Source organism: Nicotiana sylvestris, chromosome 12 (genome assembly GCF_000393655.2).
Source record: "Nicotiana sylvestris chromosome 12, ASM39365v2, whole genome shotgun sequence".
Classification (NCBI taxonomy): Eukaryota; Viridiplantae; Streptophyta; class Magnoliopsida; order Solanales; family Solanaceae; genus Nicotiana; species Nicotiana sylvestris.
Genome location: NC_091068.1, coordinates 62,524,768 through 62,540,850, shown reverse-complemented (window position 1 = coordinate 62,540,850; position 16,083 = coordinate 62,524,768).

Here is a 16,083-nt window from a genome sequence, read left to right as displayed (position 1 = left end):
TATTTACCTCTGTTACTCACTAAGTTGGAGTACTCACTTTACTCCCTGCACCCCTGTATGCAGATTCAGGCATTGCTGGTTCCGCTCTGGAGTGTTGATTTCCTCCAGTTCCAGGCGGGCCTTTCGGATATTACGAGGTAGTTGTTGATGTCCGCAGCCCCGTGTCTCTACTCCTCTAGAATTTTGGTTTCTTTTCAAACATTTGTAGTATTTTATGACTTTAGCAGACTTGTATTATGGCTCATAGATGCTCGTGACTTGTGACACCCCGGTTAGGGCTGTGTCGGGTTGTATTTCCGCTACTTATTATCACTAAGTCATGTTTTAGACTGCTTATATATTGTTTAACTGCTTTAACAAGTGAATTGAGTTTAGTTGGCTGGCCTTGTCTTCACGAGAGGCGTTATCACGACCGGGTTCAGGGTTAGGGTCGTGACACCAAGGCTTCGTTATCCCTAATCCCGTCTTTAAACCCTCAGTTATTGACTCCTCAAATATTGTCACGATCCCAGTTCACCCTCCATAAACTATCGTGACGGCGCCTAGTCTCTACGACTAGGTAAGCCTAACAAATGCGGAAAAAGAAACAGTTGCGGAAAGGAAATAATTTAAAACAGAGATAACAAAATGAAACTGTGTTTAAGATGCCGCCTGGCATATAACAGTACAAGAATCTCAATCAAAACACTCCCAAAATCCGGAACCCCATGAATCACGAGCTAAAAGTTTACATAAAAAGCTCTAACTCCAGAAATATTTATCAACATAGAGAATACATAAGGGTTAATCTAGTACTGAGAATAGAAAGGGACTCTTCGGTCTGCGGATGCGGCATATATACCTCGAAGTCTCTACGAAAGTGCCTCGCCTCATGTGTGGTAAGACTGAGCGGAAGTACCTGGATCTGCACATGAAAACTATGCGCAGAAAAGGCATGAGTTCACCACATCGGTACTCAGTAAGTGTCAAGCCTAACCTCAGTCGGGTAGTGACGAGGAAAGTCAGGGCCCTACTGAGATTAAATAAAATATAAGGTATGACACTATAGAATAAGGCAGTAAAAAAAACTAAGTGCAACAGTAAGGAATAACGCAGAATAGAAAGAACAATAGCAACTATAACAGAGACAGAATAATCACGGAAAGGAGTACATCTCAACACAGAGATAACAACCGGGGATCTCTCAGTATCCCGAGGATCTCTTAGTATCCTCAATATGTGTGCCAGGGATCTCTCAGTATCCCGAGGATCTCCTAATATCCTCAATATATATGCTGGGGATCTCTCAGTATCCCAAAGATCTCTTAGTATCCTCAACATGTGCTGGGGATCTCTTGGTATCCCGAACTACAATCCAAATCAATATATATGTGTAGGGGATCTCCCGGGATACCGTCTCGTAGTCCCAAAGTAAACACGCAGCAACAACCCGAAGAATACTCAATTAGAATAAATTTCACACCAAGGTAAAACATGTATTTTCTAACCTAGCATGCTTCACATAGTCCAAATAAGGCAGTTTGAGCAATACAGCAATTAAGTCAATTAGACATGATTCCCTAAGCTAACAGCAGGCATAAATTGCAAGTAGAATAAACAAGAAGGAAAAACACAATTAAAGTTACTTAATGAAAATGGAATTTTCACCAATTAGTACACGCACTCGTCACCTTACGTACAAGGCACTTCAAATATCAATAATACCAAATCCTAATGGGAGTTTCCCCCACACAAGTTTAGACAAGCCACTTACCTTAAACCGGCTCTAAATCAACCCGAAACCACATTCTTGCCACGAGTATTCGACTCCAAATTGCCCAAATCTATTCAATTCAATTACATAATGTAAATAACACTTCAAGTAACTGATTCTACAAACAAATTCTACTAATACGCAAAATAGATAAAATAACCAAAACGCCCCTCGAGCCCATGTCTCGGAATCAGATAAAATTTATATTTTCAAAATCCTCATACTCTCACGAGTCTAACCATACCAAAATTATCCAAATCTAATGTAATTCCCAAATCAAAACTAGAATTTTTTGGTTTAAGAAGTTTCCCCCAATTTTCATACAATTTTCGAAATTAAATGATGAATTCATGCATAGATTAATGGGTTACAAGCAAAAAGGAGTTAAGAATCGCTACCCAAACGATATCTCTGAAAATCCCTCAAAACCTCGCTCAAATCCGAGCTCCCAAGCTTAAGTTTTGATCAAAATGGCCAAACCCTCGTTTTTTAACTTAAAGTTTTTGCCCAGACATTTCCTTCTTCGCGAACACGGCCACTACCTCGCGTTCGTGAAGCAAAAAATCACCGACCAATTAAACTCCTCTTTCACGAATGCGAACACCTCATTTCAAACACGATGCTCAAACTCTCCAAGCCTTCGCGAACGCGACTTCACCTACGCAAACGCGAAGCACGAAGCTCCTAGGATCCCAGCTGCCCCAAATACTCTACGCGAACGCTGGACCTGACTCGCGTTCATGATGCACACTATGCCATACCCTTCGCGAATGCGGGACCAACGTCGCGAACACGAAGGGAAATTTCTCCTGCCTTACGCCATATCCATTCGTGAACGCGAGTGTCCTTTCGCGAACGCAAAGGCCAAATCTCTACAACATAGAACTGAAGAAATCTGCAAATTCCACAACAAGAATTTGGTCTGTTTAACCACCCGAAACTCACCCGAGACCCTCGGGACCTCAACCAAACATGCCAACATATCCCTCACATAATCTAGATACGTGTCACACCCCTTCTCAACCATTCGCTGAGCTTTAAGGAAAGAAATAACTCTACTGGGAGTGTGATCTAAGGTACCTCTCTACTCAACTTTCGTAACACCTGGCATAACCAGCGTCACAGTTTTGGCATGACAATCAAGAACAACATAATGGGGCAAAAATCAGTCCATGCCTAAGATAACATTGAAATCTACCATGTTGAGCAATAACAAAATCGGCTCTGGTCTCAAAACCACTAAGAGCAATCAAACATGACCGATAAGTGCGGTCCACAACAAGAGAATCTTCCACAGGAGTAAAAACATAAACAGAGCTACTCAAAGAATCGCGAGGTACACCCAAATGCGGGGCAAAATAGGAAGACACATAAGAATAGGTGAAGCCTGGATCGAATAAAACCGATGCATCCCTATGACAAACCATGACAATACCTGTGATGACAGAATCGGAGGCAACAACCTCGATAGGGGCAGGAAGGGCTTAATATCCGGCCTGGCCTCCCCTTCTAGGGCGACCTCTACCTCCCTAACCTCCACCTCTAGCTGGCTGAGTAGGTGGGGTAGCAATTGGAGCTGTAACTATAGCCTGAGAACTCTGCGGGGCACGCTACGGCTGAGAAGCCTGTGTAGGTGCACTCCTCCCAAGTCTAGGGTAATCCGTCACCACACTCAAAACGAGGTCTAGGAGGACGTGGTAGTGGAAATTGTGCGGTACGGGTACTCCGAGATACCTGAATACTTGAAACACTGTGTGAAATCTAAGGCGCAAACAGAGCCGACTTACCCATAAAACCTCTACCATGTCGTACTCGTCCTCCAAAATAAGGACTAGTGGGTCTCTCCAGTCTATGAGGTCTCCTCGCTTCCCTATACTCTCTCTCCTGACCTCGTCTGTCCTCTCTCTTCTGGACCCACCTGTCCTCTACTCGATGAGAGGTCCTCACCACCCGCTGAACTGGGACTACAGGTTGTGTCACCATGACACCTGGAACCTGACTAATGAGAACTCGCTGCTCTAGAGTGGGGGTGGCGGAAGTCTGGGTCCCTTCCTCGATCTGTGAAGTAGTTGGTACCACCCGAATCAACCCTGCTTGAACTAACGTACCAAACATGCTCAGTAATTGTGCCAATGTCTCCTGAAGTGCTGGAGTAGTAGTAGCAGTAGGCATGTCAGGTGTCTGGACTCCGGCTAGAGCTGCTAGTGGCACCTCAGTGGTAGCTCGCGCGGGTGCTCTGGCTGCACCACATGCGCGTCCTCAGCCTCTACCCCAGCCCCGACCTCTAAAGGCTCTTGTAGGGGGCGCGAGTGTCTGGTCACCTCTGGTAGCACGTGTCCTCACCATCTGTGAGAGAATGGAAGACAGAGGTTTAGGATTGTGATGTCAAAAATCTCGCACGACAGAGAAATCAAATGAAGTGGAATTTTCCTAACGGTTACATAGCCTCTCGTATATAAGTACAGACGTCTCCGTACCGATCCGTGAGACTCTAATAAACCGGCTTATGATTCATGACTCTTATAAACCTAGAGCTCTGATACCAACTTGTCACGACTCTAGTTTGCCCTCCGTGAACTATCATGACGGCACCTAGTCTCTACGACTAGGTAAGCTAACAAATGCGGAAAAAGAAATGGTTGCGGAAAGGAAATAATTAAAAACTAAGATAACAAAATAAAATAGTGTTTAAGATGTCGCCTGGCATAAAATAGTAGAAGAATCTCAATCAAAACACTCCCAAAATCCGGAACCCATGAATTACAAGCTAAGGGTTTACATAAAAAGCTCTAACTTTAGAAATATCTATCAACAAGGAAAATGCAGAAAGGTTGAAATAGTATTGAGAATAGAAAGGGACTCTTCGGTCTGTGGATGCTGAAGATATACCTCAAAGTCTCTACGAAAGCGCCTCACCTCAAGTGTGGTTAGACTGAGTGGAAGTACCTGGATCTGCACATAAAAACATGCGCAGAAAAGGCATGAGTACACCACAACGGTACTTATAAGTGCCAATCCTAACCTCGGTCGGGTAGTGACAAGGAAAGTCAGGGCCCTACTGAGATTAAATGAAATATAAGGTATGACAGTATAGAATAAGGCAGTAAAAAAACTAAGTGCAACAGTAAGGAATAACACAGAATAGAAAGAACAATAGCAACTATAACAGAGACAAAATAATCACGGAAATGAGTATAGCTCAACATAGAGATAACGACCGGGGATCTCTCAGTATCCTGAGGAACTCTTAGTATCCTCAATGTGTGTGCCAGGGATCTCTCAGTATCCCGAGGATATCTTAGTATCCTCCATATGTGTGCCGGGGATCTCTCAGTATCCCGAGGATCTCCTAGTATCCTCAATATATATGTTGGGGATCTCTCAGTATCCCAAGGATATCTTAGTATCCTCATGTGTTGGGGATCTCTTGGTATCCCGCACTATAGTCCAAATCAATATATATGTGCAGGGGTCTCCCGGGATACCATCCCGTAGTCCCAAAGTAAACATACAGCAACAACCCGAAGAATACTCAATTAAAATAATTTTCACACCAAGGTAAAACAGGTATTTTCTAACCTAGCATGCTTCACATAGTCCAAATAAGGCAGTTTGAACAATACAACAATCAAGCCAATTAGACATGATTCCCTAAGCTAACAACAGGCATAAGATGCAAGTAGAATAAACAGGAAGGAAAAACACAATTAAAGTTACTTAATGAAAATGGAATTTTCAACAATTAGCACAAGTACGCACTCGTCACCTCACGTACAAGGCATTTCAAATATCAACAATACCAAATCCTAAGGGGAGTTTCCGCCACACAAGGTTAGACGAGCCACTTACCTCGAACCAGCTCTAAATCAACCCGAAACCACATTCTTGCCACGAGTATTCGACTCTAAATGGCCCAAATCTATTCAATTCAATTGTATAATGTAAATAACACTTCAAGTAACTGATTCTACAAACAAATTCTAAGCTAATACGTGAAATTAAATAAAATAACCAAAATGCCCCTTGGGCCCACGTCTCGGAATCGGGTAAAATTTACATTTTCAGAATCCTCATACTCTCACGAATCTAACCATACCAAAATTATCAAAATCCAATGTCAAATCCCCAATCAAAACTCGAATTTTTTGGTCTAAGAACTTTCCCCCAATTTTCATACAATTTTCGAAATTAAATGATGAATTTATGTTTATATTAATAGGTTAGAAGCAAAAAGGAGTTAAGAATCGTTACCCAATAGATATCTCTGAAAATCCCTCAAAACCTCGCTCAAATCTGAGCTCCCAAGCTTATGTTTTGATAAAAATGGTCAAACCCTCGTTTTTGAACTTAAAGTTTCTGCCGCGTTTGCGAAGCACATTATCACCGACCAATTCAACTCCTCTTTCGCGAACAAGAACACCTCCTTGCGAATGCGGTGCTCAAACTCCCCAAGCCTTTTTGAATGCGACACCACCTACATGAATGCGAAGCACGAAGCTCTTGGGATCTCACCTGCCCCAAATACTTTACGCGAACGCGGGACCTGACTCGCGTTCGTGATGCACACTATGCCATACCCTTCGCGAATGTGGGACTAACGTCGCAAATGCGAAGGGAAATTTCTCCTGCCTCACGCCACATCCCTTCATGAGCGCGAGTGTCTTCTCGCGAATGCAAAGGCCAAATCTCTGCAACACATAACTGAAGAAATTTGCAACTTCCACAACAAGAATTTGGTCCGTTTAACCACCCGAAACTCACCCGAGGCCCTTGGGACCTCAACCAAACATGCCAACATATCCCATAACATCATTCAAACTTGTTCTAACCTTCGGAACACTCAAAACAACATCAAAATACCAAATTAACCTCGGATTCAAGCCTAAGAACTCCAAAAACTATCAAATTACGCTTTCAATCAAAAAGTCTATTGAACCTCGTCCGAATGACCTGAAATTTTGCAAGCACGTCACATTCAACATTATGGAGCTACTCAACTTTCGAAATTCCATTCCAACCTCGATATCAAAATCTCACTATCGAACCGGAAACTTCAAAAATTCAACTTTCGGCATTTCAAGCCTAAATAAGCTACGGACCTCCAAAACACAATCCGAGCATGCCCCTAAGCCCTAAATAACCCAAAGAAGCTAACGGAACCGTTGGAATTCCATTCCGAGGCCATCTTCATACTGCTCCGACTACGATCAAAATTCTAAAGCTTAAGATCTCATTTAGGGACCAAGTGTCCCAAAACACTCCGAAACTCAAAACCGAACATCCTGGCGAATCAAAATAGCGGAAACAAATACGGGAAAGCAGTTAATAGGGAATCAGGACGTTAATTCTTAAAACAACCGGCTGGGTCGTTACATCCTCCTACACTTAAACATTCGTTCGTCCTTAAACGAGTATAAAGACATACCTAAAGGAGTGAAAAGGTGAGGGTAATGGCTGCGCATATCCTGCTCGATCTCCCAGGTCGCCTCCTCGACCGGCTGACCCTGCCACTGAACCTTCAATGATGCAATATTCTTTGATCTCAACTTTCGAACCTGCCTGTCCAATATTGTCACTAGCTCCTCAACATAAGATAGATCCTTGTCCAACTGAACTGAACTGAAATCCAACACATGCGACGAATCACTGTAATACCTCCGGAGCATCGAAACATGAAATACCGGATGAACTCCTGCCAAGCTGGGAGGTAAGGCAAGCTCATAAGCAACCCCCCCAACACGCCTCAATATCTCAAAAGGTCCAATAAACCTCAGACTCAACTTCCCTTTCTTCCCAAATTTCATAACGCCCTTCATGGCAAAACCCGAAGCAGAACCCGCTCTCCAACCATATAGGAAACATCACGAACCTTCCAGTCCACGTAACTCTTCTGTCTGGACTGGGCTGTACGAAGTCTATCCTGTGTCACCTTAACCTTCTCCAAAGCATCCTGAACCAAGTCTGTGCCTAATAATCTAGCCTCATCCGGCTCAAACCAACCCACCGGGGATCTACACCGCCTACCATATAAAGCCTCATACGTTGCCATATGAATGCTGGACTGATAGTTGTTGTTGTAGGAAAACTCCGCCAATGGCAAGAACCGATCCCAAGACCCTCCAAACTCAATCACACACGCACGGAGCATATCCTCAAGAATCTGAATAGTGCGCTCGGACTGTCTGTCAGTCTGAGGGTGAAATGTTGTGCTCAACTCCACCCGAGTACCCAACTCATGCTATACGGCCCTCTAGAACCGCGATGTGAACTGAGTACCCCTATCCGAAATGATGGAAATTGGAATACCATGGAGACGAACAATCTCCCGGATATAAATCTCCGCTAACTGCTCCGAAGAATAGGTAGTACACACTAGAATGAAGTGCGCGGACTTGGTCAGCCGATCCACAATCACCCAAATAGCATCGAACTTTCTCAAAGTCCGTGGGAGCCCAACTACAAAGTCCATAGTGATCCGCACCCACTTCCACTCTGAAATCTCTATCTGCTGAAGCAACCCACCTGGTCTCTGGTGATCATACTTCCTGCTGACAGTTGAGGCACCGAGCTACAAACCCAACTATATCTTTCTTCATCCGCCTCCACCAATAGTGCTGCCTCAAATCCTAATACATCTTCGCAACACTCGGATGAATGGAATACCACGAACTATGGGCCTCCTCTAGAATCAACTCCCGAAGCCCATCAACATTGGGTACACAACCCGACCCTGCATCCTCAATACCCCATCATCACCAATAGTTACATCTCTGGCATCACTATGTTGAACCTTGTCCTTGTGGACAAGCAAATGAGGGTCATCATACTGAAGCTCCTTGATATGATCAAATAAGGAAGACCGAGAAACCATGCAAGCTAGAACTTGACTGGGCTCCGAAAGATCCAGTCTCACAAACCGGCTGGCTAAGGCCTGAACATCCATCGCAATAAGCCTCTCCTCTGCTGGTAAATAAGCCAAACTCCCCAAACTCTCCGCCCGGTGACTCAAAGCATCGGCCACTACATTTGCCTTGCCCGAGTGACAAAATAGTGATATCATAGTCCTTTAGCAACTCTAACCACCTCTTTTGGCGCAAATTTAGATCCTTTTTCTTGAACAGGTGCTGCAAGCTCCGATGATCAGTATAAATCTCACAAGGAACACCGTATAAATAATGATGCCAGATCTTCAGGGCATGAACAATAGCAGCTAACTCGAGATCATGGACAAGATAATTCTTCTCATGTACCTTCAATTGTCTAAACGTGTAGGCAATCACCCTACCGTCCTGCATCAAAACCGCTCCAAGGCCAATCCTCGAGGCATCACAATAGACAGTATAAGACCCTGAACTTATAGGCAATATCAAAACTAGGGTCGTAGTCAAAGCTGTCTTGAGCATCTGAAAGCTCGCTTCACACTCTTCCGTCCACCAGAACGGAGCACCCTTCTGGGTCAGCCTAGTCATAGGGGCTGCAATCGATGAAAACCCCTCAACAAAATGACGGTAATAACCCGTCAAGCCAAGGAAACTACGAATCTATGTAGCTGAAGATGGTCTGTGCCAACTTTGCAGTGCTTCCACTTTATTCATATCCACCTGAATACCCTCACTCGATACCACGTGGCCTAAGAATACCACGGAATCCAACCAAAGCTCACATTCAATAATTTAGCATATAGCTTCTTTTCCCTCAGAGTCTGGAGCACTGTCCTCAGGTGCTGCTCATGATCTTCCCGACTCCGGGAATACACTAGAATATCATCAATAAAAACAATGACGAATGAGACAAGATATGGTCGGAACACACTGTGCATAAAATGCATAAATGATGCTGGGGCATTGGTCAGCCCAAATGACATAACAAGGAACTCGTAATGACCATACCGAGTCCTGAAAGCAGACTTCGGGATATCTGGCTCCTGAATCTTCAACTGATGGTAACTTGAGCGCAAGTCAATCTTAGAAAACACTTGTGCACCCTATAACTAGTCAAATAGATCATCAATACGAGGCAAAGGATAACGGTTCTTCACTGTAACTTTGTTCAACTGGCAATAATCAATGCACATACGTATAGAACCATCCTTCTTCTTCACAAACAAGACAGGAGCACCCCAAGGTGATACACTAGGCCGAATAAAACCCTTATCAGTTCTTTTAACTATCCTTCAACTCCTTCAACTCAAGAGGGGCCATACGATACGGAGGGATAGAAATGGGCTCAGTGCTCGGCAACAGATCAATGCCAAAAGCAATATCTCTATCAGGCGGCATGCCCGGAAGACCAGCTGGAAACACATCAGGAAAATACCGTACTACTGGGACTAAATCAACTATAGGGGTATCAACACCAACATCCCTTACATAAGCTAGATATGTGTCCCACCCCTTCTCAACCATTCGTTGATCTTTAAGGAAAGAAATAACTCTACTGGGAGTGTGATCTAAGGTACCCCTCCACTCAACTCTCGGAACACCTAGCATAGCCAGCATCACGGTTTTGGTGTGACAATCATGAATAGCATAATGGGGCGACAACTAATCCATGCCAAAGATAATATCGAAATCTACCATGCCGAGCAACAACAAATCGGATCATGTCTCAAAACCATTAAGAGCAATCAAACATGACCGATAAACGCAGTCCACAACAAGAGAATCTCCCACAAGAGTAAAAACATAAACAGGGGTACTCAAAGAATCGCAAGATACACCCAAATGCGGGGCAAAATAGGAAGACACATAAGAATAGGTGGAGCCTGGATCGAATAAAATTGATGCAATTCTATGACAAACCATGACAATATCTGTGATGATAGAATCAGAGGCAACAGCCTCGGTACCGGCAGGAAGGGCATAACCATAGCCTGAGAACTTTGCGAGGCACGCTGCAGTTGAGAAGTCTGTGGAGGTGCACTTCTCCCAAGTCTAGGGCAATCCGTCACCACATGGCGTGTGTCACCACACTCAAAACAAGCTCTGGGAGGACGTGGCAGTGGAAACTATGCGGTACGGGTACTCTGAGATACCTAAACACCTAAAACACTGTGTGAAATCTGAGGCGCAAACAGAGCTGGCTAACCCATAAAACCTCTACCATGTCGTACTCTTCATCCAAAATAAGGACTAGTGGGTCTCTGCAGTCTATAAGGTCTCCTCGCTTCCCTATACTCTCTCTCCTGACCTCGTCTGTCCTCTCTCTCCTAGACCCACCTGTCCTCTACTCGGTGAGAGGTCCTCACCACCCGCTGAACTGGGACCACAGGCTGTGTCGCCATAACACCTAGAACCTGACCAATGAGAACTCGCCGCTCTAGAGTGGGGGTGGCGGAAGTCTAGGTCCCTTTCCCGATCTATGAAGTAGTTGGTACCACCTGAATCAACCCTGCCTGAACTAACTTGCCAAACATGCTCGGGAACTGTGCCAATATCTCCTGAAGTGCTGGAGTAGTAATAGCAGTAGGCATATCAGGTGTCTGGACTCAGGTTGGAGCTGCTGGTGGTACCTCGGTGGCAACTCGCGCGGGTGCTCTGACTGCACCACGTGCGCGTCATCGGCCTCTACCCCGGCCCCGACCTCTGACGGCTCTTGCAGGGTATGTGGCTGTCTCGTCACCTCCGATAGTATGTGTCCTCACCATCTGTGAGAGAATGGAAGACAGAGGTTTAGGATTGTGATGTCAAAAATCTCGCACGACATGGAAATCAAATGAAGTGGAATTTTACTAACGGTTACATAGCCTCTCATAGATAAGTACAGACGTCTCCATACTGATCCGCGAGACTCTAATAAACTGTCTTGTGATTCATGACTCATATGAACCTATAGCTATGATACCAACTTGTTACGACCCCAGTTTGCCCTCCATGAACTATCGTGACGATACCTAGTCTCTACGACTAGGTAAGCCTAACAAATGTGGAAAAAAAATGGTTGCGGAAAGGAAATAATTAAAAACTGAGATAACAAAATGAAATAGTGTTTAAGATGCCGCCTGCCATATAACAGTACAAGAATCTCAACCAAAACACTCCCAAAATCCGGAACCCCATGAATCACAAGCTAAGAGTTTACATAAAAAACTCTAACTCCAGAAATATTTATAAACAAGGAAAATACAGAAGGACTAAACTAGTACTGAGAATAGAAAGGGACTCTTCAGTCTGCGGCCGCGGTAGATATACCTCGAAGTCTCTACGAAAGCGTCTCGCCTCAAGTATGGTAATACTGAGTGGAAGTACCTAGATCTGCACATGAAAAACATGCGCAGAAAGGGCATGAGTATACCACAGCGGTACTTAGTAAGTGTCAAGCCTAACCTTGGTCAGGTAGTGACGAGGAAAGTCAGGGCCCGACTGAGATTTAATGAAATATAAGGTATGACAGTATAGAATAAGGCAGTAAAAAAAACTAAGTGCAACGGTAAGGAATAATGCAGAATAGAAAGAACAATAGCAACTATAACAGAGACAGAATAGTAACGGAAAGGAGTACAACTCAACACAGAGATAACGACCGGGGATCTCTTAGTATCCCGAGAATCTCTTAGTATCCTCAATATGTGTGTCGGGGATCTCTCAATATCCCGAGGATCTCTTAGTATCCTCAATATGTGTGCAGGGGATCTTTCAGTATCCCGAGGATCTCCTAGTATCCTCAATATATATGCTGGGGATCTCTTAGTATGCTCAATATGTGCTGGAGATCTTTTGGTATCCCGCACTACAGTCCAAATCAATATAAATGTGCAGGGGATCTCCCGGGATACCGTCCCGTAGTCCTAAAGTAAACACGCAGCAACAACCCGAAGAATACTCAATTAAAATAAATTTCACACCAAGGTAAAACATGTATTTTCTAATCTAGCATGCTTCACATAGTCCAAATAAGGCAGTTTGAGCAGTACAACACTTAAGTCAATTAGACATGATTCCCTAAGCTAGCAGCATGCATAAATTGCAAGTAGAATAAACAGGAAGGAAAAACACAATTAAAGTTACTTAATGAAAATGGAATTTTTCAACAATTAGCACAAGTACGCACTCGTCACCTCACGTACAAGGCATTTCAAATATATATAATACCAAATCCTAAGGGGAGTTTCCCCCACACAAGGTTAGACGAGCCACTTACCTCGAACCGGCTCTAAATCAATCCGAAACCACGTTCTTTCCATGAGTATTCGACTCCAAATGACCCAAATCTATTCAATTCAATTGCATAATGTAAATAACACTTCAAGTAACCGACTCTACAAATAAATTCTAAGCTAATACACAAAATTAGATAAAATAACCAAAATGCCCCTCGGGCCCACATCTCGGAATCAGGTAAAATTATATTTTCAGAATCCTCATATTCTCACGAGTCTAACCATACCAAAATTATCCAAATCCAATGTCAATTTCCCAATCAAAACTCGATTTTTTTGGTCTAAGAACTTTCCCCCAATTTTCATACAATTTCCGAAATTAAATGATGAATTCATGTTTAGATTAATGGGTCACAAGCAAAAAGGAGTTAAGAATCATTACTCCACCGATATCTCTAAAAATCCCTCAAAACCTTGCTCAAATTCGAGCTCCCAAGCTTAAGTTTTAATAAAATGGCCAAACCCTCATTTTTGAACTTAAAGTTTCTGCCCAGACATTTTTTTCTTCGCGAACACGGCCACTACCTCGCGTTCGCGAAGCAAAAAATCACCGACCAATTCAACTACTCTTTCGCGAATGCGAACACCTCCTTGTGAACGCTATGCTCAAACTCTCCAAGCCTTCGCGAGCGCGACTCCACCTACGCGAACGCGAAGCATGAAGCTCCTGGGATCCCAGCTGCCCCAAATACTCTACGCGAACGCAGGACCTGACTCGCGTTCGCGATGCACACTATGCCATACCCTTCGCGAATACGGGACTAACGTCGCGAACGCGAAGGGAAATTTCTACTGCCTCACGCCACATCCCTTCGCGAACGCGAGTGTCCTCTCGTGAACGCGAAGGCCAAATCTCTGCAACACATAACTGAAGAAATCTGCAACTTCCACAATAAGAATTTGGTCCGTTTAACCACCCGAAACTCACCCGAGGCCCTCGGGACCTTAACCAAACATGCCAACATATACCATAACATCATTAAAACTTGTTCCAACCTTCAGAACACTCAAAACAACACCAAAACACCAAATTAACCTCGGATTCAAGCCTAAGAACTCAAAAACTCTCAAATTACGCTTTCGATTAAAAAACCCATCGAACCTCGTCCGAATGACCTGAAATTTTGTAAGCACGTCATATTCAACACGACGGAGCTACTCCAACTTTCGGAATTCCATTCCGACCCCGATATCAAAATCTCACTATCGAATCGGAAACTTCAAAAATTCAACTTTCGGCATTTCAAGCCTAAATAAGCTACGGACCTCCAAAACACATTCTGAACACACCCCTAAGCCCGAAATCACCCAACCGAGCTAACGGAACCGACGAAATTCCATTTCGAGGTCATCTTCACATTGCTCCAACTACGGTTGAAATTATAAAGCTTAAGCTCTCATTTAGGGACTAAGTGTCCCAGAACACTCTGAAACTCAAAACCAAACATCCCGGCGAATCAAAAAAGCTGAAACAAATACGGGAAAAGCAGTTAATAGGTAATCGGGGCGTTAATTCTTAAAATGACCAGCCGGGTCGTTACATATACTTTGGGAGTGGTGTTGTTCAATAATTACCTAAATATGCACTCTCTCCCGAGTAATACATACTAAATAGGCACAACTAATTGATGATCCTATCAATTAACTACAACAAGAACGTAGTTGAACAAATAGAGATTAAACCGGGCAAACTATATTAATATAACAAGAAGTTCATTCTCAACTGGTTCCATCAAAACCCTAGACTAAGTAATTAGCTACTCATAGCAAAATAAGATAAAATCACAAAAGTATTCATAATTTGCAAATAAAGCTAACAAAGAGAAGATTGAAAAACTCTAATGGTTGCTTGATCTTCTCACACTTGTTCTTACTTCCAATTCAGTCTAAAAACAAGATTCAACTTTGCTTGGGCGAGTTTGTTGAGTTTATAAAGGGTTAGGATGAGTTTCCCCGATTTACACTTTAGTCCCCAAATTTTTGGGCGATTACACAGTCGACCGTGACCGCGGCAGAACGCGGCGTGACTGCGGTGAAATGCAACCATTCTGCCTCAATCGTTTGGCCTACCACGTTCCAACTGCGGTCGACCGCGGTCGCGTTGGCCTCTTGTCCAGTCCTCCTTTGCCTCTTTCTTGCTTATTTTCGTTTGGGTTCTTCTTGATTGGCCCTATATCCATATTATTGACTCCAAAACACTCCATAGTCTCTTTCTAACTTGGATTAGTTCCTGCAAAGCAAAAAAACACCAATTAGAGTATTTTGATATCATTTTGTATTTAAAATAACAGTAAAGTATGGTTCATTTAGAGTGTAAATCGCATCTATATAGCCTATTATCAACACCCCACATTTAAATCATTGCTAGTCCTCTAGCAACAAACCACACTTAAATCATTGCTAGTCCTCTAGCAACAAACCACACTCTATAGGCCTAATCATCATAAGATACCTCCCCTACTCTTTATATCAAGAATACTTCACATGGGTAGACTACTTCAATGCAACCTCCTCGCCTCAAGAGTGGACTCCTTTCTAGCCACGCAATACCCTTAAACAGCTCTCCCACTCCCAGTCAGAGCTCCAGACTTACCTTCCCTTCATGAATCATGTGCCTACTTACTACAAAAGAGACTTATATCATTTACAAACCACACACTGAGGAACTCGAATACAACATTTCGGTATAGAATCAAATAGGACTTTATTTGGTTGTAATGTTGGCTGCGAGACGGGTAGGATACATATGGGTATAGTAACTACACCTCCCTAAGCACTCCACTACATTGTGTACTTTTAAGCTCTTAACTTTGTCACACCTTCCTTCCACCATTCCATTATTGTGTTATATATATATATATATATATATATATATATATATATATATATATTAAGCACACTTTTTTTGAATAGCTGCCACCAATTTAAGACTTCTCTCTTCTTCTTCTTCTTTTCTTTTTCTGGTGGCCTCTAATATTGTTTATCAACCAATGCACTTTTTCTTTTCATGGCCCCTTAATTCCACTTAACAGCCCAACCAACCACCCCACACTTATATTTTCTTCTAAGAGGTGATAGGGTTGAACAAGATATGCTATTTAAACTCGGGTTAGGCTTGTAATGTGGTTGCCAAGGAAAACAGGCTTGCAAGCTCAACGGGGTTGACTGGGGT